General features: G+C 47.9%; 1 protein-coding gene across 10 annotated transcripts in view; it reads right to left on the bottom strand.

Moving 5' to 3' along the window:
- Positions 1 to 26,533, bottom strand: part of TENM4 (teneurin transmembrane protein 4) — a 721,916-nt gene that overhangs the window by 556,532 nt on the left and 138,851 nt on the right. For all 10 annotated transcript variants that reach the window (XM_034666260.1, XM_034666259.1, XM_034666261.1 and 7 more), the window contains exon 2: positions 20,891 to 20,946. The gene's annotated coding sequence lies outside the window, so the exon portion shown is untranslated. The remainder of the gene's footprint in view (positions 1 to 20,890; positions 20,947 to 26,533) is intronic.

Genomic DNA, 26,533 nt, shown 5'->3' with positions numbered 1-26,533 from the left:
ATTTATAAATATATTTTATTTATCTAAAACATTATCATTCTAACACATAATCAGTATAGGAAAATTATGAGTGGGACATTTATATCCTTTGTTTTCCATCCTAAGTCTCTGAAGTGCAGTGTGTATTCCACACTTCAGGTGGTATGAGATGGACCAGCCGCAGGTCCAGCGCTCGACAGCCATATGTGGCTGCTGGCTACCATACTGGATAGTGTAGAGCTCAATCTGCTTTCAGTTTCTCCAACTGACCACACACTCTCTGGCCTCTTCTCACATGCTCTCCCCTTTGCCTGGAGCAGCCTCCACCACCCCAACCCACTTTGCGGGGGTGACTTTCAAATCAGGTCACTTCCTCCTGGAAATTCCACATGGCTCTGTTAGCTTACACGGTAAGGGCCCCTCCCACATGTTCCCACAGTTTCCATATAGTCCCATTAAAATATGTACTAAATGGGTTGTAATTGCTTGGATTTCTTGGACTTTAATCTCTACATATATCTTGTTTATCACTGAACCTCCAATGCCAGGACATACCTGGTACATAACAGAAACCTCCAATAAATATATGTGGTATTGCTTGCTAAAATGAAGCAGGCTTCAGGCCTTGGGCATGGATCTGCTCAAGGATGGTCCTAAGAAGCAAAGGAAAACTAACTGTCCCTCTCCCCACTGACTATCCCTAGGCCTTGGAGTCAGACAGATTTCGATTCAAATCTTGATTCTGCAGCTGAATAAATCCGTGTCCAGGTCAAGCCCCTTTACCTCTTGGAGCCTTCGTTCTGCCATCTGTAAAATGTGGCTATCAGTCCCTAACTTGCATAGTTGGTGCACAGATTAAACAGAGGTAAAGTGGCCTAGAGTCGTACCAGGCACGTGGTGAGTGCTTCACACCTAATTTCATCAAACCGAAGATGTCAGCCATCACAGTTGCTTTTGTCATAAGATACCTCATTAGTTCATGAGACACTGGAAAGAGGAGCAAGCAAATCTCAACAACAATGCCGGGTCAACTGTGACGTGCACGTAACATGCAAGAGGCACCCCGATTTCAGACTTGTTGAAACGTTCAATTACGTGTGTCTTGAAATTGATGACATATGGCAAATGCTCGCCGCTGTCCCCTGGACAGTAACCCATCAGGACACGTAGGTAGAAGGCGCTGATGCCTTCCTTGGGCTTCACTGGAAGGTAAGGAATGACTGCTTACGGAGTCCCCACTATGGCCCAGCCACTTTCCCTACATTATTTTAATGACTCCTCAAAATAGTCTTCTTTGGTATATCCCTCATTTTTAAGAAGAAATGGCAGCTCAGAGAGGCAAAGCTGCCCAGCTACCATGTGGCAAAGCCAAGACTGGAACTCAGGCCTACGCCATGCACAGCGCCGGCCACCTCCAGCAAGGCACACCTCTTGCAAAGGCCTGAGCTCCTGAGGCTGACAGCAGCCCCTACAGCCTTGTCAGCATCCCGTTAATGTCCTGTAAAGGCCTCAACTCCTCAAACAAGCTCAGAATCAAACAGTCAGACAGGAGCTTCTTAGATTTAATGCCAGGAGCAAACCTTGCAAACAACAGGTTTAAGTAGGCCCCTGCTGTGTGAGGGAAGAGCGGAGCCTTGCTCTTGGGCAGGCAGCGGGCTGGCACAGCGAGGGGGTAGCACAGCTCTGTGCTCTCCCATATCCAGCTGAAGAGATGAAAGAGGAAGGAAGAATGCTGGCCTCCTGTGTCCACAGCATCAGCAAGCTTCAGTATTCCTCAAGAGCACCCAGTGGGGAGGGGGAGAAGTGCGGAAGGGCCCAAGGGGCCAAAAGGGCCAAGAGTGGTAAATGGGGGGGGGGCCTCTAGTGCAGGGAGGCCCTAGTGTGAGGAACTCAGTCACCTGACGTCAGAAGTGCATGAAACATACAAGTCAATGTCAACACCTAGCTGGGTGGCAGGGCCTAAGGACAAAAGGCAAGAAGGCAGAGGTCCTCCGTTAGCCATGGGGGACGGGATTTGCTCCCCAAACCACGGAAGGCCTTCTGGGAGAGGCAGCAGGCTCTTTGCTCTCCCAAGTTTGCTGAGGCTCAGATGACAATTGCTGGTCCTGCAGATTTAAGACACAGGGATTTTGTTCCCTTAATTCTGTTTCCTTGGAAAGTTCAGCCTCTTTGCACAAAGTCAATGAAATCAGGTCACTGCTTTTTTCATCTGGGGAAGTGTGTCTTAATGAGAGTTTCTCAAGCCTTTTTGCTGGGCAAGGCAGCTCCCTCCGTCCCCTTCACATTTTGTGGAGAGTAAGTCTCTGGAAGTCAGGGAAGAGAGGAGCTGGTCTGCTGCGGTGGACCTCCCCTCCTGGCCTCTGCTGAAAGCCCAGCACTGGGCCCCGGGGAGAACAGAAAGCCCTGAGCTGGCACTCCCAGCTGTGGCGTTCCATGCTGCTGCGACCAACTCAGAAAACATGAAAAAGCCTAACCACGTAGCAGTGGCCACCTGGTAGAGCAGCAAGATGGCTTGGGTCACTGGAGAAAGCAGTCTTCTCATCTTAGTTCCTCTGTGAAATGACCTCTGCCACGGTGCGGCATGGGTTCCATTCTAGCGGCCACCATTCACGTGACACATGGCCTTGGCCAGGGTGCTTCTCTCTGTACCTCAGTTTCCTCGAGGGGCTGGGAGAGCTCAGGGGTTTTCACACTGTGCTCAGGGGACCCTAGGGTCTCCCCTCCCTGCCTCCCCCACCTCATGCAGACAGCCTTAGCTCTCCTCTATTTTATACATTTTGGGTCCCCATAAAATTTCTTTTGAAGAGAGAATTTTGTGGCCAATAAAAGTTTGAAATCCACCAGACTGAATAATCTTGTACATTGCTTCCAGCCCTGACGTTCTCTGATTCTAAAAATCAACAAGTTACAATCTATTTGGGAGAACAAATAATACTCAAAGACTCAAGGTTCTGGGTATGTGTGAGGGATGTGTGTGTGTGTGTGTGTGTGTGCGTGTGTGTGTGTGTATAATCCTTTAACATTTTGTTTTTGTTTTGTTTTTGCCTCTGCTTGTCAGACACAAACCACATACAAACATTTCACCTGGAAAGCTGGGCTGCTCTCAAGTTACTGATGTGCACAAAGTGTCTGCAGGCGAAGTGGGGCAAGCGTGCACCTGTGCCTGGCGCCCGCTCTGTGCTTTGCACTCTGCAGGTGAAGAAGACACTGCTGTCCCACAGCTTGCAAACAAGCAAACCAGTTGAGAGAAACACAGCTCTGCCAGGCAGGTACTCACACCCTTGGCTTTCTACTTCTCCTGCTGGCTTGTTTCCACTCCCCAGACCCTCCTTGATTCTTACCCATCTCTCTCAAATGGAAAAAAAATAAAATAAATAAAGACAGGAAATGGAGCCTAGTAACCATTTCAAGATGGTGATGTGATGCTATAAAACCTGCACTGAATGGGCTGCAGACTCGTAACATTTCCAAAGGCTCGCTGGGTGAAACCTCCAAACCCAGGCCCATCATAGTACCACAGCTGCACACCCAGCCTGGGGGCAACAAAGACTGGAGGCCGGTTCTCCCTGGGGGACAGGTAATCTTTAGCACCTTGCACAGACAGGCCTTCTGGTCCAGCCAAAGATCCCAGCACAGGGGAACACAAGAGAGGAAATCCAGACTGCAAATAAATCAAAAATAATTTCTATTTCTCTTTGGATCATGTGGGTTTTACTTGTGAGGAGGGTAGAGCACACATGCTTTTCTGACTCTATCTTCACTATGTCACCTAAAAATGAGCAAATAAATAGCCTGGAAAGCTACAAGAGGTCCTGGAGATCATCTAGTTCATCTGCCTCGTTTTAAGGATGAGAGCTAAGACCCGGAACGGGGAGGCTCCTTGCAGGCAATCATCCAGCTATAGAAGAATTTAGTCTGCACCTCAGGCCATTGGCCATTTCATTTGGCTCCCAAGGCTCAAGTCTCCTGTTCTAGTCACAGCATTCTGGTAAGAGAGGGCAGGAGGGCTGTGCACAGCACGTGTGGGGATGGTACCTGTGTGTAGGAGGCATCTTAGGGCAGTCATGTGTGGTTGTTCAGGTTGTACACTGCACAAGGGCCCCCTCCAGGCAGTGAATGAGACATGAAAGCTGGCTCACATGGCATGCCCAACTGTGTGCCCTGGGGCGGGGCTCTATCTGCTTAGAGGAAGGGCATCTTTTTCTAGTTGTCACAGAAGTGCTCCAAGGGCTAGCAGGACTTCTGGGGAGCAGGGAGTGTTCACAGGGAAAAGATTGAAACACAGCCCCAAGCTGAGTTTATCAGGCAGAGAAGGAAGAGCAGGCATTCTGTGAGAGGGAGGATGAACAAAGGGCCCCGTTACAGATATGTTGGAATCAGCAGTTGACACAGCTTTCTCCTGGCCTAGGCCCAGGGCCCAGTGACATCGGGGCCTCTGTTTCCAGCATCTCCAGGAGGACCAGGCCAAGAAAATCCCTCTCTGGACACAACCATCTTAGGGTAGAAGGTTCCAGACCCTGTCCCTCGGAGCCAACCCTACTGCCCTGTTTCAGCCACGCTGGTGTCCTCACAGAACCCCTGGAAGGCTCTGTCACGACAACACTCCTCACTGCTCTGCGGGGCACCCTCTGTGGCCTCGCTCCCTCTTTGCTGGCCTTCCTCCCTGCTCCCCCACTTACTGAGGAGAGAGGACGCCAACCAGCCTGAGGAAGGGAGAAGCAGCCCAGCTGCTCTGCCTGCCTCCTGGGGTCAGGGTCAGCTGGCTGCAACCACTCCTCCCCTCCATCCCCCCAACTTCTGCTGCTTTAGGAAAGGGCTGAAGACACGGATTCTAAATATAGGCACATCTCCCATCCTCCTGCCCAGCTAATATTAGCCCTTTTGTGGAATCCACTGACAGCATTATTCCCTTTTTTTGGCTGCACTGGTGGGAATTCTCCTGCTTACAGTAAGGCAGGCTGAGCCAGCAAAAGACTGGGGACCACACTGAGCCAAATACAGTGCTAACTGGGGGCTGTGCCAGATGATTTATGGAACTCCTTTCCAACACAAGATTTATGATTCTATGAACGGGGAGGCTTGGGAAATGGGGGTGGGGGGCTGGTTCTGGTTAATTGAATTTGTCAGCTTCCAGATGGAGGAGGCACTAACATTTGTTGATAATTTACTCTGAGCCAGGGACACTACTGAGGATTTCAAAGATGTGATTTCATTGAATCTTTACCATGGCCCTAGGAGAGGTGTAGGACTGTTCCCCCTATTTTACAGATGAGGGCACTGAGGCTCCTCGAAGGGAATGTAACTGTCTCTATGACAAATGGCTAGTCAACGTAAAGATGAGATTTGAACCCCGGTCTCGGTGACCCCCCAAAGGCTTGACTTTTCATCATGCTCCCTTCGAGGCTGGCAGAAAAACTTTTGAAACCAATATGGATATGATCCCTCTGTATGGTCCATCGTTAGGGTCAGAGAAGCAGAGCAGGACTTGAGTCAGGGGACTTGAACTCTGGGCCTGCCTCTGTCCAGCCAACTTGGAGTAACTGGTTAAGCCTCTCGGAGCCTGTTTTTCCCACCTGCAGGTAAAGGAACTCCAAAGGTAATTTTAGCCCTGACTTTTGGAATCTAGGTTGCATTTCTCCAGGTAGGTATTTACTTCGATGGCCAGTTCTCAACACCCAGTGAAAAAATGCAGCCCGAAAAGGGCCTGGGGAGGCAGCAGCATGAGCTGCAGGCAGAGGGCAAAATGAATATGTTACTGACCAGGAGGTCCCAAATCCTCCTTCCTACAAGATGTCAGCTCATTGTCTTGCCACTCCTCTCTGCAAAGTAAGAGAGCACAAGGAAAGCTAATTCTGCCTGAGGCAGTGTAGCACAGCTGAGGTACTCGGTTTCTCTAATGCACCAGCAGAAGAGACAGGGAGAAGGCAGATTCAAGGAAGAGCGTGAGTGACCAGAGATACAAGGGGGGGGGGCAGTGGGTATTGATTGCACTCGATCGTTTATCTTCCCATCTTGCTCCAATGAGGATTTAATGCAGGAGGATTTCGGAGCTAATGATGCCGAAGAGGATGGCATTGCCGGCCACTGAAAAAGGAACAGAGCTGCTGGAGACAGCTGATCAAGTCTAGGAACGTGGTCATGAGTGCTTGTCTCCACTGGGAAAAATGAGAGTGGCCAGACAAACTGACTCATGTCTGTCCACTGGATTGTTCTCTGGCACCTGCAGAAATGCGTCCTTCAGGCAGTCGGCCTCCCTGGCAATGTTTTTTGATTAACAGCTCAAGACCAAAAAGACCGAGGCCTGCTCCGTAGCTCCGGAGAACCTCGGGGAAGGATGTCTTCCCCGACTCAGACACTGGAGCAGCTTACCCGGAAAGTGGAGTCAGGGGAAGTCTGCCAAACCTTACCACTTCATCTTTGTTGTGTTTTACTGAAGTTAAACCAATCCTGAAATTTCACTCCAAAACCGTTTCCTGGACCATTTCTCCGAGGAAGGAAGCAAGCCCATTAGCGAGCCACTCAAGTGGCCCATGCGCTCCCTCGGGAATTCGCAGAGCCGGCAGCTTCTGAGCAGTGCGGCTGTGTGTGTGTGCGCGTGTTCCCGAGTGACAGGCGGGGGCAGTGACACTGTCACTACCCGGAAATCACCAACAACAGGATTATTTCCAGGGTGAGACAGGGAAACAAACAGAGCCTGAAGGGAAGGCACACAGGCCCGCCAACACGTGCAGAGCCAGACAAGGGCACGGGGTCTGAAGACCCCACTATACAGGGGCCTGGACGCACACGCCCACCGCACGGACACGTTCGTTCGCACCTGCACCTGCACGGTCCCCAGACGCACAGGTGCACAGTTGTGGCTCAGCCCTACGTGTCCTGAGACCTGGGCATTAGGGCCGGGGAGTCCCTCCCAGCTGTCACCAGATGTGGAAGATTTCCAACCTCATGATTTCGCACCCCACCCCCCGTGTCAGGAGGTTCATTTTCACAGCTATTCCCTCAGCACCTTCTGCCCAGAGATCATGGAGTGAGCGCTCCAGGCAGAGGAGGAAGAGCACAGACCTTAGGGAGTTTAACATCAGAGGACAGGCCACAGACAAGACGTGTTAAGGAGTGAGGCAGGCAGGCAGGGGGGTTGGTTACAGGCTTTGTTAGAGTCAAGCCTGTATCATAACGCTGGATCCCCAGAGCCCAGCAAGGTGGGAACCCCCAATGGTGCTTCTCAGATGATTACTCACAGATGATGAATTAATTCAGGGCAACTTCAGACCAAAGTTACTTGGTCTGTCTATCCTGCCTCCCCACTCCCCCAGTACCAAGTCCCTATTCCTTATCTCCAGGCCTAGAGGGGCCTTCTTCATCAGGCAGAACCTGTCTTCCCACCTCAACCCCTCCCCTACACCCCCATGTCTACACTTCACTCACTGTTCCTGTGCTACTGAGCTTCGCCCTGTTACTCCAGGATGCCACACCCTCCCAGGTCTCAGAGCCTTGATGCCAAGTTTCCCGCTGCCAGGAAGGCCTCTTACTTCCTTCTCTGTTTGATAAACTCTCTCCCTTCCTTCTGCAGTTTTCTCTGCTCTTCCCCTCCCTCCCTCCCTCCACAGTCTGATTCACTGCGCCCTCCAAAGGGCCCCCGAAGACCTTGCTTCATCCCTTTGTGGCGCTCTCCCCACAGTGAGCAGCTCCAGGGGAGCACCCTGTCCCACTCATCCCGGAGCCTGGCACTCAGTAAGCGAGGCTGGGCGGGGTGGGGGGCTCCGCGGGGCTTGGTTCTGGGCTTTGTGGAGTCCCTGAGCTTCCTCCCTCAATGGAGTGGGCACAGAAGCAGCAATGGATGGCAAGCGTGAGAAGCCAGGGCACAGACAGTACTAAACCTGTGTCTGGGGCTGCTGCCATCACATGTCTCCTCCCCTGGGACACATCTCAGGGCATAATTCCTGCTTCTCCATGCCCTCAGCCCTTGGCATGTGGCTCTTACAGCCTCTGTCCCACTTAACCTCCCCAAAGCACTCTTCTCCGGAGGCCCCTGGGTATAAAACATCATTAAGGACACATCTCTCCCAGGTTAAACTTTCTAACTCCCCAGTGCGCCAGAAAGACTGCTCTGCCTTTTGGCTGGAGAAAGTGGGGCAGCCCTGCTGGGTCCGTGGACGCGGGAGCTATGGGCCCTTCCTGCCCCCTCAGGGAAAGCCCCAAATTGATTAATACCTGCTTGGCCCACTCAGCAAAATAAACCTATAAAATGAGAGGATTTTAAATCTTTTTTTAAATTGATTTATTTATATTTCTAAAAGGTCACAGTCAGCTCTTTTTTTAACTGGACAGAAACCCAGAATGAGCAATGGAGTGAGATAGAGAAGTGAATGCAACCACAAAAACATTTGAGTATCTTTACACACTGGCGAGCAGGGTGTTGGGCTCTGCGCATAGAGAGGTGAGGGAGACGCGTGCCCAGGCCTCCGGGGGCTCCTGGTTGAGTAGAAAAGGAAGGCTTGTTAACATTCAGATTCCAAGGCCATCCTTGGCATCTTAGATATGCCTGGGGACGTCACAGGGGTCCTTACAGGGCCTTTTCCCATCGACCCCAAGAGGGAAGTGTTATGATCATTTCTCTTTCACAGATGAGAACACTGAGGCTCAGAGGGTAAATGATTTGTCCAGGATCAAGCAGCCAATGAGCAGATTGGGATTGGAGCCCAGGTTTATGTAGCTCCCAACACTGACGGTCTTGCTTCCATGACAAAATGGGCACATCTTTGGTCTAGCCATGGAAAATTCTGAAGGTATTTGGAGAACCCTTACTTCATTTCCTTTGTCACAACAACCCTAGAAAGTAGGCATCAATGTCTCTATTACCAAGGAGTAAAATGAGATTCACTGTTATCCATTCCAGCTTGGAAATGGGAGTCAGGACCAGAATTCATTATTTCTGAGTCTGACCTCCTAGTGAGCTGGGCGGGTGGCCCTTCTAGGGGCATGGAAGGGAAGACAAGGTCCAGGGGGAGGGGGATACGCAAAAACAAGGCCCTAGGAGACCCGCATGTCATTCAGCGACAATTCTCCAATGTCTAGACCTGACCTTTGTTACTGAATCTTGTTTCAGTTCTGCCTCTTAAAAGACATCAAAATCCTGTCAAAAGACACAAGAAAGCATCTGACAAAATCTAACACCCTTTCGTGAAAGAAATACTTAACAAACAAACTATGACTACAAGGAATCCTCAGCTTAATAAAGGTCATCTTTAAAAAGCCCACAGCTAACATTGGACATAATGGTGAAAGACTGAAAATTTCCCTCTAAGATTAGAAACAAGACAAGCTGTGTGCTCTCACCACTTCTATTCAATACTGTACTGGAGGCTCCAACCAGGGAAATTAGCCAAAAAAAAAAAAAAAAAAGATAAAAAGGCATCCAGATTAGGGAAAGGGAGAAAGAAAATTATCTCCACTCACAGACAGATGATAAAATCTGGTATACAGAAAATCCTAATGAGTCCACAAAAAATACTGGAACAAATAAACAAGTTCAGCAAGGTTTCAGGATATGGGATTATTATATCAAAATCATTTGTTTTCTATATACCAGCAAGGAGCAACCTAAAAAATGAAATCAAGATAACCATTCTATTTATTTTATTGCATCAAAAAATCACAAAAGTATTTAGGAATGAATTTAAAAAGAAGTACAAGACTTCTTTACAAGTGCAAAACTTCTTTATATGTCATATGTATAATACTGAACACCATAAAACACCGAAGAAAGGGAAAGGCATCCAGGTTTATGAACTGAAAGACTTAATATTGTTTTGATGGCAACATTCTTAACTTGCTTTATAGATTCAATGCCTTTCCTATGGAAACCCCAGCTGGAATTTTTTTTTTTTAAGAAATGGGTAAGTGGATCCTAAAATTCATATACAAATGCAAGAGACACTGAATACCCAAAACAGTCTTGAAAAAGAACAAAGTTGGAGGACCCATAGCTCTCAATTTCAAACCTACCATGAAGCTACAATAATCCAAGCAGTGTGATATTGGCACTGGGATGGACATACAGATCGATGGGCCAATGGAGTAGAACTGAGAGTCCATAAATAAACCCTCACATTTATGATCAGTTGATTTTTGACAAGAGTATCAAGACAATCCAATGAGAAAAGAACAGCCTTTTCAACAAATGGTGCTGGGACACCTGGATATCCACAGGCAAACGAATGAATTTGGTCACATACCTCACACAAGATACAAAGATGAACTCAAGATGGATCATAAACTTACATGTAAGAAATAAAACTATAAAATTCTTAGATGAAAACATAGGCTCAAGTCTTCATGACTTTGGGTTAAGCAATGGTGTGATACCTACAACACAAGTGACCAAAAAAACAAAAACAAAAAAAAATGGACTTCATCAAAATTAAAAATTTTCGTGCTTCAAGTAACATTACCAAGTAAGTGAAAAGACAACTCATAGAATGGGAGAAAATATTTGCCAACCATATGTTGGATGAGTGACTTGTATCCAGACATTTCTCGGAAGAAGATAAAAAAATGGCCAAGAAGGGCAAGTAAAGATGCTGGACATCGTTCGTCATTAGGGAAATCCGAATCTAAACCACATGAGATGTCACTTCACAGCCGTAAGGATGGTTAGAAAAGGAGAGAGACAGTAAAAAGTGCTGGAAAGAATGTGAAAACAATTGGACACTTCATCCATTGCTGGTGGGATTAGAACACGGTACAGCTACTCTTGAAATCAGACTGCAGCTCCTGAAAATGTTCCTCATGTGACCTAGCCGTATTACTTCTAGGTACATACCCCAAAGAACTAAAAATCCATGTTCACATGACCCCTTGTACACAAATGTTCATAGCAGCATTGTTCATAATGGCTAAAAAGTGCAAATAACCTGAATATCCATCAACTGAAAAATGGATAAAGGAAATGGGGTGTGTGTGCGTGCGCACGCGTGGGTGTGTGTGTGAATTAGTCAGCAATAAAAAGGAGTGAAGTACTCATACATGCTACAACATGGATGAATCTTGGAAACATGCTAAAGCGAGAAATCAGACACAAAGGTAAGATATTATATGATTCTATTGAAATAAAATGTCCGGCATAAGCAAGTCCACGGAAACAGAAAGTAGTATTAGTGGCTGGTGGGGGCTGGGGGAGCAGGGAATGGGGAGTGACTGCTAATGAAAATGGGGTTTCTTTGGGGGGTAATGAAATGTTCTTAAAATTAGATCACGGTGATTGTGGCACAACTCTGTGAATCTACTGGAAAACACTGAATTGTACAATTTTGAAAGGGTGAATTTTATGGCATGTGATTTATATCTCAATAATGCTGTTGTAAAAAAAAAAACATGCATGAAAGAGACTGTGGGGAATGTGGAAAGTGGAAACAGCTGAGTTGCTAGAAGTGGTGAGATGGAAGGTAACTCTATTCTTTCTCCTGTTATTGTTGTCTTAATGTTGCTTGGCAATGACAAGTGAAAAGGAGGGAGAGAGAGTGATAGGCCAGTAGAGATGAAGACAACTAGCTTGGGAGTCCAGGGATCCAAGGCACTCATTCCTCACTCTGCTAGTCACTCTGACATTGCTAGACTGTGTGCTTTTGAGTAAGTGGCCTCACCTCCCTGGGCCTTGATTTCTTTTTCTTGGAGTGGAATAATATCAACCTGTAGGGCCCCTGTGAGGATCTCAAGAGGCCTTACATACACAGAGCACATATGTGGCAGATACCCACAATGTTCATTATCTTTCATCTTCATTTATTTATTCAAATAATTATGGAGCATCTGTTATATACTGGGGATATAGATGAACTAAGATTGGACCTTGTCCTTAAATATCTCGGCATTTAAGAGAAGACAGACATAAATAACCAAAACAATTTCATTGGGAAGGGTCATAATAAAGACATCCACAAACAGTTTGCTGGACAAGTTATCAGCAGAGACCAAATATATTTGGGAACTTGTGTTGGGAGTGACTGGGGCCAGGTCAAGAGATGGAAATCCATGGAAGAACGATGGCATCCATAACCGCAGATCACATATTTGTTCTATAGCATGCTCTCATGTATACCGTCCCATGCGACCCTCAGAGAATGTCAGCAAGGGAAGTATTACTACCGTGCTTGATAAATGACAAGACCAAGCTTAGAGAGGTCAAGAGAGTGTTCTGTTTTCATAAAACCAGCTCATGGTGCAGGACCCTCTCTATTCTGCCACAGCCACCTCTTCTGAGCAATCTTGGCTACATTCCACTAAGAAGGAACACTGGGAGGGGTGGAGTGAAAAAAATGAAGAGGAACTCTCTCCAAGTCAGGGCTGGTCAGACATATTGAGTATGTAAGCTGTTCCCCTGGAGTCCAGTGAGAAACATGCCAGACGGAGACCCAGGAACCAGTTCAGGCCTGGGTCACCGAACAAAGATTTACAGCATTCCTTGGGGCAAATATCGATGCTCTGCAGGTCATCAATGTCTAGTAAATACTTCTCCACTGATCTCACTAAGTCCTAAGCTGGGTGTGGGGAAGGAAAACATGATATCATTTATAGAGCACCTACTGTATACAGGGCATTATACAAGGAGCTTCCCCAACAGCAAGCTCTGGAGGCATTGAGTGGCCTCTTTTTACAGTGACATTGAGGTAACACTGATGACCGGAGAGGTCAAGTGCCCTGCTCAAGGTCACACACACAGAAAACCTGTATCAGAGAGGAGTGAGCCTCCTTTCCACTCACCAGAAGGATTCCAAATTTCTCCCTGTGCAAAGACGTCATAGTCTCAAGGGTAGAGGGAGGAATCAACACACGGCCTGTAAGAGCTCAGAAGCTTCACAGCGTCCGGGACCCATGTCATCCATTTATACAACATTTAAAACACACACACACACACACACACACACACACACCAAAAAATGAGCAGTTTGCATTTCCAGGGTGAGGGTGAGCCAGCCACCGGTTTTATTTTTGTATCCCATGGGCTTATAGCTGCTTATCTGGCACAGAATAGGGGCCTCTATTGGTCCTCTTTAACAATCGCCTAATTGACCCTTAGGTGACAGCAAAAGGCCTCCCTTTAGCAAATGCAACTTCCTCAAAGGAGCGGGATGACAGATGAGAGAGCCTGGGCATTCAGCACAGAGACCCAGGTGGGTCCCTCAGTGATGCTGCCAGACTATCGACGGCTGGCCAGCTGGACTGACCGAAGTCTCATTCATCAAAAGCCATAACAAATCCATTTGTTGGCGTCAGTGCCAGCCCCATCCCATTGACCCTGACCATGAGTCTGAGATCACCAAGGCTCCTCACCATTGCAGCGTCTGCAGAGTTCACTGAAATGGAGGCCCAAGGGCCAGGCGGGACCTAGCACTTTCTAACTAACCTGTTCAGGGAAAACAGGAGAGTCTCCAACCTGCCCAGTGGGGTAGGGTGTCCACCAGCACTCTGCAGTGATTCATGATAACTTACTGGATTACAACTGATGGCTTCAGAACTCTCAGCCAGGCGGGGCACCTGGGTGGCACAGCGGTTGAGCGTCTGCCTTCGGCTCAGGGCGTGATCCCGGCGCTATGGGATCGAGCCCCACATCAGGCTCCTCCACTATGAGCCTGCTTCTCCCTCTCCCACTCCCCCTGCTTGTGTTCCCTCTCTCGCTGGCTGTCTCTATCTCTGTCAAATAAATAAATAAAATCTTAAAAAAAAAAAAAAAGAACTCTCAGCCAGGCAAGACTCAACAACAAGGGGAACCTGGAGTCATCAAGGGATCACCCCAACAAATGTCCCAAAGGTATAAAAGAAAGAACACAGATTTGGGGAGCCTACAGACCTAAGAGAAAGTCCAGCCCTCTCCTGCAAGATGTCTCACCTTCAGAAAGCATCTTGGCCTCTCGAAGCATCTATTTTTTCACCAGCTAAACCCAGATGTCATGTGCTGCTGTTAGGAAGGCCAGACAGGCTGATTGCATGGACGGGTTTGGCAGGTGACTGGGATTGCGAAAACCGGGTGAAGGAAGGTTGGTTGAGGAGGGCTGATAGTTGAAATAAGAACGATGAGACGATGTAAGAATGTGTGGTAAAAAGAGAGAGAGAAAGCTGTGGAGGGAGGCAGAGGGAGAGGAAAAGGAAATGAATCCTAGGGAAAACTGCATTTAGTAGGGGTAAAAGGAAAGCAAGTCAGAGCTCAGATGGAATGCAGTCAGAGCAGATAATAAGGAAGAGGACAAGAAAACCCACATTTCCCACTAGACATGTCAGGGAAACTGTCCACAGTTTCCCAACTGTTCGATCTTGAGGAGCAATCATAACACTGGAGACGTATTATTACACCATCAATAAACGTCTCGTACAGATGTAGAGGCCAAAGGTAGCAAGTGGGCTCCTTCTCACCGGCCAATTCCAACTGATTGATAATGTTTCTCTGAAGCATTGTATTTGAGAAAATTCCAAGGCCTCACCTGAGCACAGTGGCAAGGAAAGCTGCATCAATTAGCGATGTCTACGGTGGGGGGTATGGAAGGAATGGCAGCTCACATGCTATGTGTGGTGGGTGTTGGACTGTGCTGCCCAGAAAAGCCCTTTGGGACGAAGGCACTCATTCCTCCAGCTGCACGGACTGTTGCTGTTGGCTGCTGACAGCTCTCAGTGGAGTCCCTCTCTGGGAATGGCCCTTGGCCAAGAGAGCTGCCTCACCCGGGGGTAGCCCACAGCTGCAGCAGAGGGCAGTGAGACTAACTCCCCCAGATTCAATGCGGGGTATCTGAAGGGCCATCCCAGCTCCAGCGCTCCTGTGGGGTCAGTGGATGCCCATGCTGTGATGCATCGAAGTTCAACCCTCCCCCCCTTGATCCAATCTTACTTCCCTTACAAATGCTGATCCTGGGGGCAAGCCTAACAAACTTACTGCACGCAATCTCCCTGGAGTCCGGTCCCAAGGATCCAACTTAATGCATCATGCATTTGCCATTCCTGCACAAGCTCTATCCCTCTACGCCTAGCTAGTAGTATGTATGTCATCTGCGTTTACTCCTCACCAATGAATGGAAGGGGTTTTTTTCTCTTTCTGCTAGACACAGAACAAGAGTAGAACAGAACCGGCTTGTAGGAACAGCACCCTCAGCTCCAAGCACATTACTTGGGAATTGCTCCTTACACAGCCCTGAGATAGAGCTGGAGCAGTCTGGAGTGCGGGCTCCGCTCCCAGCTACCTAGGTTGGAGCATGGGCTCTGCCATTTAGCTGCGTGACCTTGGGAAAGTCACTCTGTCACTCTGTGCCTCAATGTCCTCGTTTGCAAGATGTGAGACTAACGTTACCTTGTCATGTAAATGCTCAAAATTCTGCTAGGCACACGGTAGCTGTGAGTTGTCATTTTTGTCATCCTCATCTTCCAGACAAGGAAACTGAGGCCAGAAAATGGAGCCACTTCCATAAAGGCAAACAGCGAATGAGGAGCAGAGCCTGGATGGAAATCTTGGTTCGCCTGAGTCCCAAGTACATGAGCTTTCTTTTATACAACGTTACTTCTGCCGTTCCTTTTGTCTTTTTTTTAAGAAAAGGGGGAAGGACAGAACAAAGAGTCACGAGGAGGTCTGCAGAGAAGCTGGCACTCCTGCTCATTGGAGGAAGGAGTTTGTTTCTAGAGGCGCGGCTAAGGGAGTCTGGGGGTGATGTCCCCAGGCAGGCAGGAGAGCACGCTGCCCGCCTGCTGGAGGGACGCGCCAGGGCCCAGGGCCGAACGCCACCTCCTGCTCCCCGGTCTGCCACCACAGCCACATCGGGGCCTACGCTTTGGTGACAGTGGGGAGGACAGACACGTTGCCAAGCCCCACGTGGCTGTGTGACTGGTGACATGTGGGTGACTGTAAGGCCCTGGGAGGGGTGAGGAAGCACAGCAAGCCCTTCTCGAAGGGGAAAACCATCTCAGTTCTGTGGAGCCATGGTTGAGAGGCTGGTGCCGGCACACGTGCCAGAGTCAGGACGCAGCCGGAATGGGGCATTTTGGCTCTGCACAAAGGAAGGCTTGCGAGCAGGAGTGAAATTCAAACTACGGAAGCACCTATCTGGCAGAGACAGCCACCAATCAGAACAGGCAGGAAGGCCCGTGAGAACAGATATGTAAACGAGCAGTATGGCTACAGAACATATCCCAAGTGAATGTCAGTCTCAGCAACAGAGAAGCCCGCTGTGGGAACAAGAAGAGCATCAACAGGTGGGGGCCCAGGCACCAACAGAGAATCGTCCATGCATCTCTTAAGCCAGTCCCAGGGAGAAGCCCACAAGGCCCCTGGGGCTCTGCAGAGAATGGTTTCCAAGCCACCGCTGTGGAGCCAGGAGTCAAGGGCCTCAGGTCCAGCTCCCAGGCCCAGTAACACCACTGCCTTTGGGATGCACGGGTCCAACCTCCAGAGAGCAAAGCCCCAAGCCCACCTGTGAAGGCTCTCACAGATACGTCATCATGCTGTCATTCTGCTTACTCTTCTTTTGGCCACAGGGTGTTCACTTGTGTCTCCCAAAGCAGTTGTTCTTGTTCTAGTATTTAGAGGAGGGCACCAGCGCACCTCACTTGAGTACCAGGAACACCAAATGTAGCCTCGGGGCATGTGCAGGGAGCCCCAGCCTGGTCAGGAGTCAACAGTTGGAATCCTGGCCCCACCTAGGCAGCCCCCAGAGCCAATCTAAGCCCTCCTCTTTCCCAGCTCAAATCTGCTTCCCCGGTGCTTGCTAACCTTTCACTCAAAAACACACGCTCCTGCTACCCTTTGGACAAAGTCACAAGGGGTCAATTATCTTGCGGCAATGAAGGAGGAGTTCCATTTCTTTGGCTTGCATAAGATGAGGCTCCACGTGATGAAATAAGCCATTGGCCCGTGAGGTCTTGTGAGAAGGTACTAGAAGGGAAGGATTTCCCTTGAGAGCAGCACACGAAGACCTTTCCCCTCAGCCAGCCTCACCCGCCAATGAGTCTGCAGGCGTACTTGCCAAGCCTAAGAAATTCCCCTGCAAAGTGCCACTGAAATATTTCACCACTGTTCTCCATGGACCTCAACAGGTCGTGCCAACTGATGTGGACTTTGCCCCACTTGTCTTATAAATGCAGTCTGCTTTCCTGTTAGTCAGTAGTGGCTCTTCATGCTGTCTTTGATACATGACTGTGGCCTCCTGGCCTTCACTAGCTTTGTCCCACCTGAGTGGAAACTTCCTATAGCCCCCAGGTAAACAGGAAATGGATTTGAGGGACAGCTTCAGGAATTTACCAAAGGAGCCATGGGCATCGGCCGTGGCTATGTGGTCCACCGGGACATCTAGGGGAGGCCAGCACATCCAGGTGAAGCGAAACATCACCGCTGAGCACCACGCCCTTGGGTCAGTAAGCTGGGCTCCCACCTCCACCTCTGCCCCCCGATAGCTAGGTAACCTGTGAAAGTTACCCAAAGGTTTCAAGCCTCTGTTTTCTTTCGTGGAAAATGGTTATAATATTAGTATCTATCTTGTAGGGTTATTTTAAGAAGTAAGCATAATAATATATACAAAGCACTTAGCACTTTGTCTAGCACAAGGTCAGCAATCAGGAAAGTTGGTCATTATTAATATAATCTTTCCAATATTTATGGATTAATTGTCATAGACCCTGTATCCTGCTAGGGGCTAAGGTTCCAGTTTCTGCCCTCAAGGACCTCACCATTCAGTGCGAGAAGACCACAACCAACAATCAGATGTACTATGATAAATGCTTTATTAATAATACTTTTAAAAGCACATCACTAAAAGGTGACAACTGTTTCTTGCTAGTCATCGTGTGTTATACACATTATTTAAGATAAGAGCGTAAGCTTTTTGGTCCAAACATCTGGGCTCAAATCCCAGCATTATCACTGACTACCTGAGTACTCTCTGGCATGTTAACTTCTTTGAAACTTTTATCTGGAAAAACGGATGTAAAAATTAGGGGAAAAAAATTTTATATATATATATATACCTATATANTATATATATATATATATATATATATATATATATGATGTTACCATAGTGCCCTGCCCACAGTAAGAGGTTTAATAAGTGTCTTTTATGAAGGGTGATTAAGGGTGTCGGAAGAGCTAAGTTGGCTATTGTACCCCTGTCTGGGTAGGTGTAAAGGGCAAGGAAGGACATCCACCCAGGATATGTGGCAGCACTGTGATGTTCAGTGGCTCGTCTGGTAGGGAGCCAGTTCTGAGCCAATAGCTGGGGCCATAGAGACCAGAGGCTGGTCACTCCAATGGAGTTGCCAGCAAGAACTAGGCAGAATATTCCAAGTAGGGCAGGTCTTCCAGGACCAAGAGAAATTGAGTGTGTTGGTGTAGTAAGAGGCCAAGCGAGGAGTCAAATGCAGGCCTGTTACATTACAGAAGGCATGAGTAGCCCAACCTGGGGCACTCTGCTCCCTGCAGCCAGTAGCTTCTCTACAGACCACAAACACTGGCTATCCCCCTGCTGCACACTCAGCCCTACACCGGGGAACCCCATGCTGGGTACTGCGGGGCTGAAGGACGACGCAGGCAGGGCTCCACACCTCACAGAACTTATCACCTCTGAAAAGGAGCCGTGCAAATCAGAGCACCCCAGCCCCAGAACCAAGCCAGTGCACAAAGAACAGAACTGCACAGACTCAGACCCGTTTACACGAACGAACATTCTTGCAGCACGGCTTGATAAGCCTGTTGCTAAGTCCGCCAAGCTTCCTGTCACAGAGCCCTTCACTCCTAGCTCAGGAAAGATAATCACTCTGGGAACCAGGAGACCTGGCAGAATGCTTTCAGTCCACAGCGAAACCTACCTTTTCAACAGAGCTTCTCCTTCTCCCATGTCAGACAAGGGGAAACCCAATCCATAAAGGAAAGGGTTTGCACACACACAGTACTGCCGGGTGTCGCTGGCTGTAAGTGACCCTCCGGGAAAGGAAGGAGCCCCACTCTCCTAAACAAAGACCCCAAAGTCTCCTGCTGGAACAACACGAGACTCGGGGCACTCAGGTTCCAGGCTCACCCGCAGGTATCATCTGTCAGTCCTGACACCGGCCCTGTCCGTGTTGGGTTCCGAGCGGAGAGATCAGACAAGCAGCAGGGTAGGGCAGGGGCAGGGGGAGAGCAGGAAGGGGGAGAAAAGGCTTTGGAGAGACCACTACAAATAGTCGGAGTTTTTGTCTGACACCAAAGAACAGGGCAAGGGAGAGCTGTGTGATCCAAGCTAGGATGAAAGAAAGGCTGGCCTCCCCCTTGTAATGTAAGAGTTTAATGATACTTATTAAAAGCCCATTTCTGGATCCTGTTGAAAAATAACACCCATAAGTGTTTCTTTTTTCATATAAATTGCTTCCTAGAGATTAAGCGCACACACACACACACCCCTTACAGATTCCACACCCCCACACTTGCACACACACCTTCTCCATAAATCCCGCACACCCCATCTGTGATAACACACACATTAGTACATCTTCATCAAGGACGAACACAATTCAGGACACACACACATACCGTAAAGCAGGAAAACCCGTCCTGGTCCCTGAGGTCATTCACACACCCTCTGAACCTGCAGACTTTGAGGGAGCTCAAGAGCTCCACGCTCAAGTCATCACGCCCACAAACAGCACCGCCTCTAATCTAATCATTCTCCACATCTTGCCTGGGGCCAGCGAACTCCGCAAAAGGCGAAGCTACCAGGATCATCCAGCTTTGGTGGAAAGCAACAGCATTCAGTAGGGTCACTGTGGAAGAAGGGGCAGTGCCCCTCTGGTTCAGGGCGGATTCTCTGATATGCTGAGTACCAGCCACCTGGAGGAGGTGGGCCTGGGCCTCCACCAGGGGCATGGTTTTTTCTGGCTAACAACTTACCCAGAGCCCAAGGCTGCCTTAACTCTCCGTGAGAGAAGGCATGGCTTTCTGGAATGATCAGCTAGATACAAGAAAGTACCCCTTGCCAAAAAGTACCCTTCCACCAGCATGGGCTCCCTCTTGGTGCTGATCTCTCCACTGTTTTACTCACTGCTAAGGGGTAGGGTTCAAAGGCTAAAATCATCAGATAGAACAGTTTGCTGTTATCAGAGACAAATGCTTTGGAGTTAGGAAATCTGGTTTCCAGGTCACCTCTAACCCTTCCTCGCCGTATGGCCTTGCCAACTCGCTGAGCCATGGTTTTCTTCTTGGCAAAATGGCAGTAACAGCTTCTTCCCATCTTACCGAGTTTGGGGGAAGATCACAAAATGCCCTACAGACTGTAAACTCCAAAGCAGGTGTGAGAGGTGTTCATGATGAGACAGTGATGAGGGAATGGGGGTGCTCATAAACTGGGCTGGGAGTGCCTCCAGGGCAAATCCTATGCTGTATGTATCTTGTTAGCCTCAGTGCCTGGCACAGAGGGCTGGCACCAAATATTCCAGGGAAAAAAGGTTTGAAAGAACCAGTAAGCCTGTGAGTTAAGTGGCTTGTTCAAGGTCACAGAACAGCTGATGGTGTATTGAAACCCAGCTCCCCTGACTCCCTAGTCCCAGGCTCTCTGTTCTAGATGCACAAAACTGTTGGGTCTCTGGAAGGGTCAGTGATGTCAAACTAGCCACAGCACGGGCCAGGTTTTAATGAGCCCTACCGTTCCCCGGGAAAGATCCATTACGGGCAGGCAATGCCCAGCAAGCCTTCACAAAGTCGCTTGTTAAACATTCTAGCTCAACAGTGAAAACAAACAGAAACTACAGTGCAAATCACACCCAAATGCCTCAAACCAACGCATCTTATTTCCCGTCTTGAATTGTGCACATCAGGAAAGTCACGGGATGGGGACAATGAGCCTGCAGAGATTTTGTCGCAGAGATTAGCAGTGTATCTTGTTTCCAGCTCACTTTCATCATTATCACTTACCTACTGACCAAGCATCCGGGAGATCACTAGCCCTCTCTGAGTCTCAGTTTGTCCATCTGCAAAACAAGAAGATGATCACAATTAATCCCTTGAGACCCCTGGACTAAAATGCATCAGAGCTTTTATACCTTAATCAGTTACCAACTGCTTATGATCCCACATAACTGGGGAAATTGCTAACGGTCAGGGGCTGGGAGTTATTTAAAAAATGAAGTGTGATAATTAATAGTTATGTGTCACGCAGGGTGCCGACAGTGTTCAACCCTCAGTACAGAAAATTCAGCCTTTCCATCATTTTGGCACTTATTTTTCTTTTTCATAAATGTAAAAATGCAAAGGACCACTGAAATACAGGAGAAATGGAGCAAACAAAAATGTCACCACCCCAACATACTCACTCTCAACATTTTAGGATATTTTTCCAATTTTTCTCTTCTAATGCACAGAGTTCAACATTTTGCAGAGCAGGGACCACAAAGGTGTACTATAGTGAAAAGTCACACGTAAATCACCATGCACCCCCCACCCCCCAGAACCCTAAGTACTATATCATGGACTGTTGCTCACATTATTAACTCTTTTTTATTCTGACATCAACTTTGTCAGCTTCCCTAAGACTCCTGTGCCCTGGCCATGTCTCCAGCAGGCACTGTGCCCTGCAGAGCCCAGGGGAGGGAGGAGCCAGTGACCATAGTGGCCCTGGTTGGTCTCTCCCCAGTCTGGGTTCAATTACCTTATCTGCATAATAAGGAAACCAGACTGGCCCATCCCAGAGATCACTTTTACTTTAAAAACACGAGGCTAAGGAAAACTGAAGGAAACGTGTATTTGAATCCCTATTATGTGACAATGAGTCCATACTGTTGAGCTGAAAGTATCTACGGATATCATCTCCTGAGCCTCTTAGCCACCCTGGGAGATCTTCCAGGCAAGAAAACTGCAACTCAGGGAGGTTCGAGGTCCATCCAAGACCCACTGCGATCATGTTGGCACCGCTTGCTAATTTTTGCTGTGGTGATGTCTCACCTCTACTACCATTTACGAATTTTTCCAAGTTGATTCACATTTTTTGCTTAACTTTATTTTGATGGATTTTTTTCTTAAAAAGTCTCTGCTGCACCTTATTCCCCTCCACTTCTCTCCAAGGCCCACTGAAAGGCAATCTTTCAACTCAGATGGATTCTCTAATAGCAAAATGGTCGCTTATAGCTTAAAGGAATTTTTAGTCATGACCATTCTATATACAAATTTCTATGAAGTCATAGGTTTGAAGTGTTGTTTTTATGTTTTTTTTCTAATGCTCATTAAAATAAATAACTTTTGAAGTCTAGAATGCTCGTCTCTGCACTTCCCAGCAATGCCCCTACTTTATCTTGGGAAGGCTGGTTTAGGGGTCCCTTGTCATGCTGCAGCCAGACCTTGGAACATAAGTCTGTCCTATTGCAAAGCTGAAACGTCAAAAGCATCTAATGCTTACTGAATGTCAAGAAAGGTACCTGAGGTCACATAGCCGTGAACCAAAGGAACTGGGGGCCCCCATTTGCTCACTTCCAACCCTGGGCTCTGTATTTTCAGTTTCCTCTCTGCCCCTCTGCAGACTCCCAGTTTGCAACTCTGTGGCATCAGGCCACCAATTAAGTTCTGTTTCCAAGTCAAGGCAGGGTCATCCTGTTTTGTTAGGTGACCGGCTTTTCCATAAAGTGACTAGATTGTATTGATGCATATTTAAGTTCCCAAAAGGGCACTTTGGTAAGAAGCCGCAGAATTTCTAAAACCAAGTTTAGAAAATGTGAAGTGAAAGTCATTCTTTATTCAAAGATCCAAGATAGTAACCAAGGAAACAGAAAGGGCTGATAATATAACATCCAGGAATGCCATTGCCACTGCAAATCAGCATAAGACCCAAGCAAATCATGGGAAGTAAAGTGGCAGAGTGACTGTACTGGGCATTAATCGAAGCTAGTGTTGGCTATTGGGCGTCTTTCTAGAGTTCTAAGCTTCTGTTTCCTGTCATATGGTTGAAAATTAATTGGCATGAATTTTTTATGACCAGAGAACAAACAGACTCAAAGGCCTGCAGAAGAGGCTCAGACTTTCTGGAGAGTTCCCTATTTCTCATGAATACAAGCTACAAAGTTGTGCAGACACAGGAAAGCAAAGATTTTTCATTCTTGGACCAACACCTCTTCCATGAAGTCTCCCAGCAGCCCAAGTCAGGTTGAGTCACCCTATCTCAGCTTCTTTTCCAGCAACACTTTAATTAAAGTCTCTGTTATACTGCAGTTACTCTTTTCTCTTCTTCTAAAGTATTATTTTTTTCTGTTTACCCAAGTTGATTAACTATAATAAAAACTCACTACCACTAGCAATATGATTTTAGGCAGGTTTCCTTCCAAACCTTGTATACATACCCCGACGCACATTCACATACATACACATCCAGACACTTTATAAAATGGGATCCTGTTATACACGCTATTTTTTAATCTTTTTTAAATGGTTATATAAATGCACAATTAATCCTATTAATGAACATATAGGTGTTTTCATTTTTTCACTAGTGAAAATGCTCTAATATTTTTGTACATGTATCTCTGTGGTTGTTCGACTGTATAAGACTATATTGCTTAACATTTTTTAAAAAGATTTTATTTATTTATTTTAGAGAGAAAGAGAGAGAGAGAGAGCGAGCAGGTGGAAGGTCAGAGGGGAAGGGAGAGGCAGAGGAAGAGGAAGAGAATCCCAAGCAGACTGCACTGACTGTAGAGCCCCAGGCGGGGCCCAATCTCAGCACCGCGAAATCATTATCTGGGCTGAAATCAAGAGCCAGATGCTTAACCAACGGAGTCACCCAGGTGCCCCACTGCTTAACATTTTTTTTTTTAAGATTTTATTATTTATTTGACAGAGATAGAGATAGCCAGCGAGAGAGGGAACACAAGCAGAGGGAGTGGGAGAGGAAGAAGCAGGCTCATAGCAGAGGAGCCTGATGTGGGGCTCGATCCCATAACGCCGGGATCACGCCCTGAGCCGAAGGCAGACGCCCAACCGCTGTGCCACCCAGGCGCCCCCACTGCTTAACATTTTTTAAAAAAGATTTTAAATAATCTCTACACCCAGCATGGGGCTCGAACTCATGGCCCTGAGATCAAGAGTCGCACGCTCCACTGATAGAGCCAGTCAGGCTCCCCTTTATTGCTTGGCGTTTTTTTAAAAAGATTTTATTTATTTATTTTGAGAGAGAGAGAGAAACAGTGAGCATGGGAGTGGGGGCAGGGCAGAGGGAGAGAGAGAATCCCAAAGAGATTCCACACAGAACGTGGAGCCCGACGTGGGGCTCAATCCCACGACCCTGAGATCATGACCCAATTGCTTGACATTTTTAAGAAATTTGTAACTGCCCCCCACAAAAGACTATATCATTTTCAATTTCCACCAGCAGCATAGAGGCATGCCAATTCCTTATGATCTCATCCGTTTTAGGCATTAATGTGCTTTTTTATCTTTGTCAATGTGATAGTTAAATGGAGCCTAGTTATTTTAGTCTGCGTTTTTGGATATCAGTTGAACATCTGTTTCTATGCCTCTTGGCCATTTGCAATTCTTCTTTTAGGAAATTCATGTTCACAGTCCTTTGCCCATTGCCTGGTTGGGTGTTAGCCTCTTTCCTGTTTGGTACATAGAGTTTGCCATTGGTCTTTTGCCTTGACTATTATTTTTAGCTTTCTTGCAGTGAGTTCAATAACAGTAAATGGTGCTACCATACCCTGTTGCCCCACCAGAAATCTGGCCTGTCCTGACACCTCCCTGCGCGTTCTCCCCACCAGTCACCAAGTCCCATCTGTCCTATTTTCTGAGTTCCTGGTCCTGTTCATTTTTCTCCCTCTCCAGCACCACAACCGTCACCAAATCACCATCACCTCTCACCTGGACTTCTCCCGTAGCCTCCTAACTGTTGCCTGTATCCTCTCCTCCAATTCTCTCACTGTCCAGAAACTAGAGGGATTTTTAAATGCAAATTAGATCGGCTCCACTGCCTAAAGCTCTTTGACAGCTTCCTATCCCATTAAAGATCAAAACCAAAGTCCAGAATGTGCACCCGTGCCTGAAAAGGCTGCTTCCGGGACCCAGTTTCTGCACTGCTTGGGTCTCTCTCGATACATCCATCTCCCCTTCAGCCTCTGTACTTAGTCACACTGGCTTCTTTGCAGATCTTCAAATGGGTCACTCTTCTTCCCAATTCAAGGCCCTGGATGTGCTCTTCTGTCTGCCTGGAAAGTTGTTTGCTCTCCTCTTTGCTGGCTAACCCAAATAAATGCATCCTTCAGGCCTCTCAGTTTAAACACTCTCTCCTCCGAGAAGCCCTAAACCGCCCACACTAAGTGAGCTCCTCTGGCTGTTTACTGGAGTTTTCCTCTGAGGCACATCGTCTAAGGTCCTCTGTGCTTGGAAAAATGGTACTGAGCGTCCAGGCTCCACCCACTAGGGGGACTGAAGTCCTGCTGGGTTTCCCACTATATCCAGATGGACTCGAGGCCTGAGTGGGTCAGGACCTGCAAGGGAAGGGCACCACTGACCCACAAAGCAGGGCTGGTGACAGCACAGGGTCATGCCTCCTTCCTGGTAGCCCCTGGTGTCCGTGCTCATGACGTTCCAGCAACTCCGAGGCTCAGAGATGCTTCGCGAGCTCTGTGTATCGCTTCTTCAGGCAGGGGAGCCGATTTCAAAAAACTCTGTTGACCCAAGCAAAGCTGGCCATATTGCCGCCAGCTGTCTGAGTGAGGAGGCTCTCTCCCCTGAGGACTGTGCAGTTTCCAACTTCATCATTTTTGGTGCACAGACTTATTTTTCCCTGGACTTCTGCTGCTGATTAGGTCCCGAAAACGTGTTCACTTCAGCTTTCTTCTAGGTATTTCAGAGTCAGAGATTTTTCTCCTTTTTCACTCTCTCAGTTAGATTTCACTTTGTGCGTGTGTGAGATCACAAAAATGAAGCATTTCAGGTACGAAGCAATTTAGGATGAGAAAATTGTACTCCGGCCACAAGGCCCCGGCCCTAACGACCTAACAACCTTCCACGGCTTGGCAGGCTCAAGAGCGAAATCTCGATGTGTTAACTGGCCTTCCCAAGACCAGCTGTGTCCTTGTCTGGGGGTGGGGGGGGCTCCCCACAGCTGTCTCCTCCACAGGTGCGCCCTGCCAGGGACACGCTACACCAAGTTGCTCTCAGAATGAGGCAGTTTTCTGGGTTGTGCAAGGGATAATAGTGGTTTTATTATTTCGCTAAAAACATGGTAAGTACAATAAGTATCCAAGATGTAGGAGAGCATCACTGCTTTTCGATCGGGGTCACAGGAACCATGTGAGAGGGCCTTTGGAATTTTTAAAACCCAAGCAAGTCAGCTCTCCTGGAAACATCAACTCTTCCCCCAGCAGCTTCACGCTCACCCTCTTGTTCAACAAGCAATCGCTGGCTGCCTAGTCCGTGCATCAGACCCAGACTGGAGTTGGTGGCCAGATTTTCAGAGAGAGCATGGGCCTGACCCGTGCTCGAATCCCCATTCTGACTCAGACGAGTTGTATGACACACGGAAAGTCATGTAATGTTTCTAAGTTTCGGGTTCCTCATCTGCAAAGCAGAGAT

This window comes from Ailuropoda melanoleuca, chromosome 8 (genome assembly GCF_002007445.2).
Source record: "Ailuropoda melanoleuca isolate Jingjing chromosome 8, ASM200744v2, whole genome shotgun sequence".
Lineage (NCBI taxonomy): Eukaryota > Metazoa > Chordata > Mammalia > Carnivora > Ursidae > Ailuropoda > Ailuropoda melanoleuca.
Note: the sequence above shows the minus strand (reverse complement) of the source record. Positions and strands in the feature narration are given on the sequence as shown.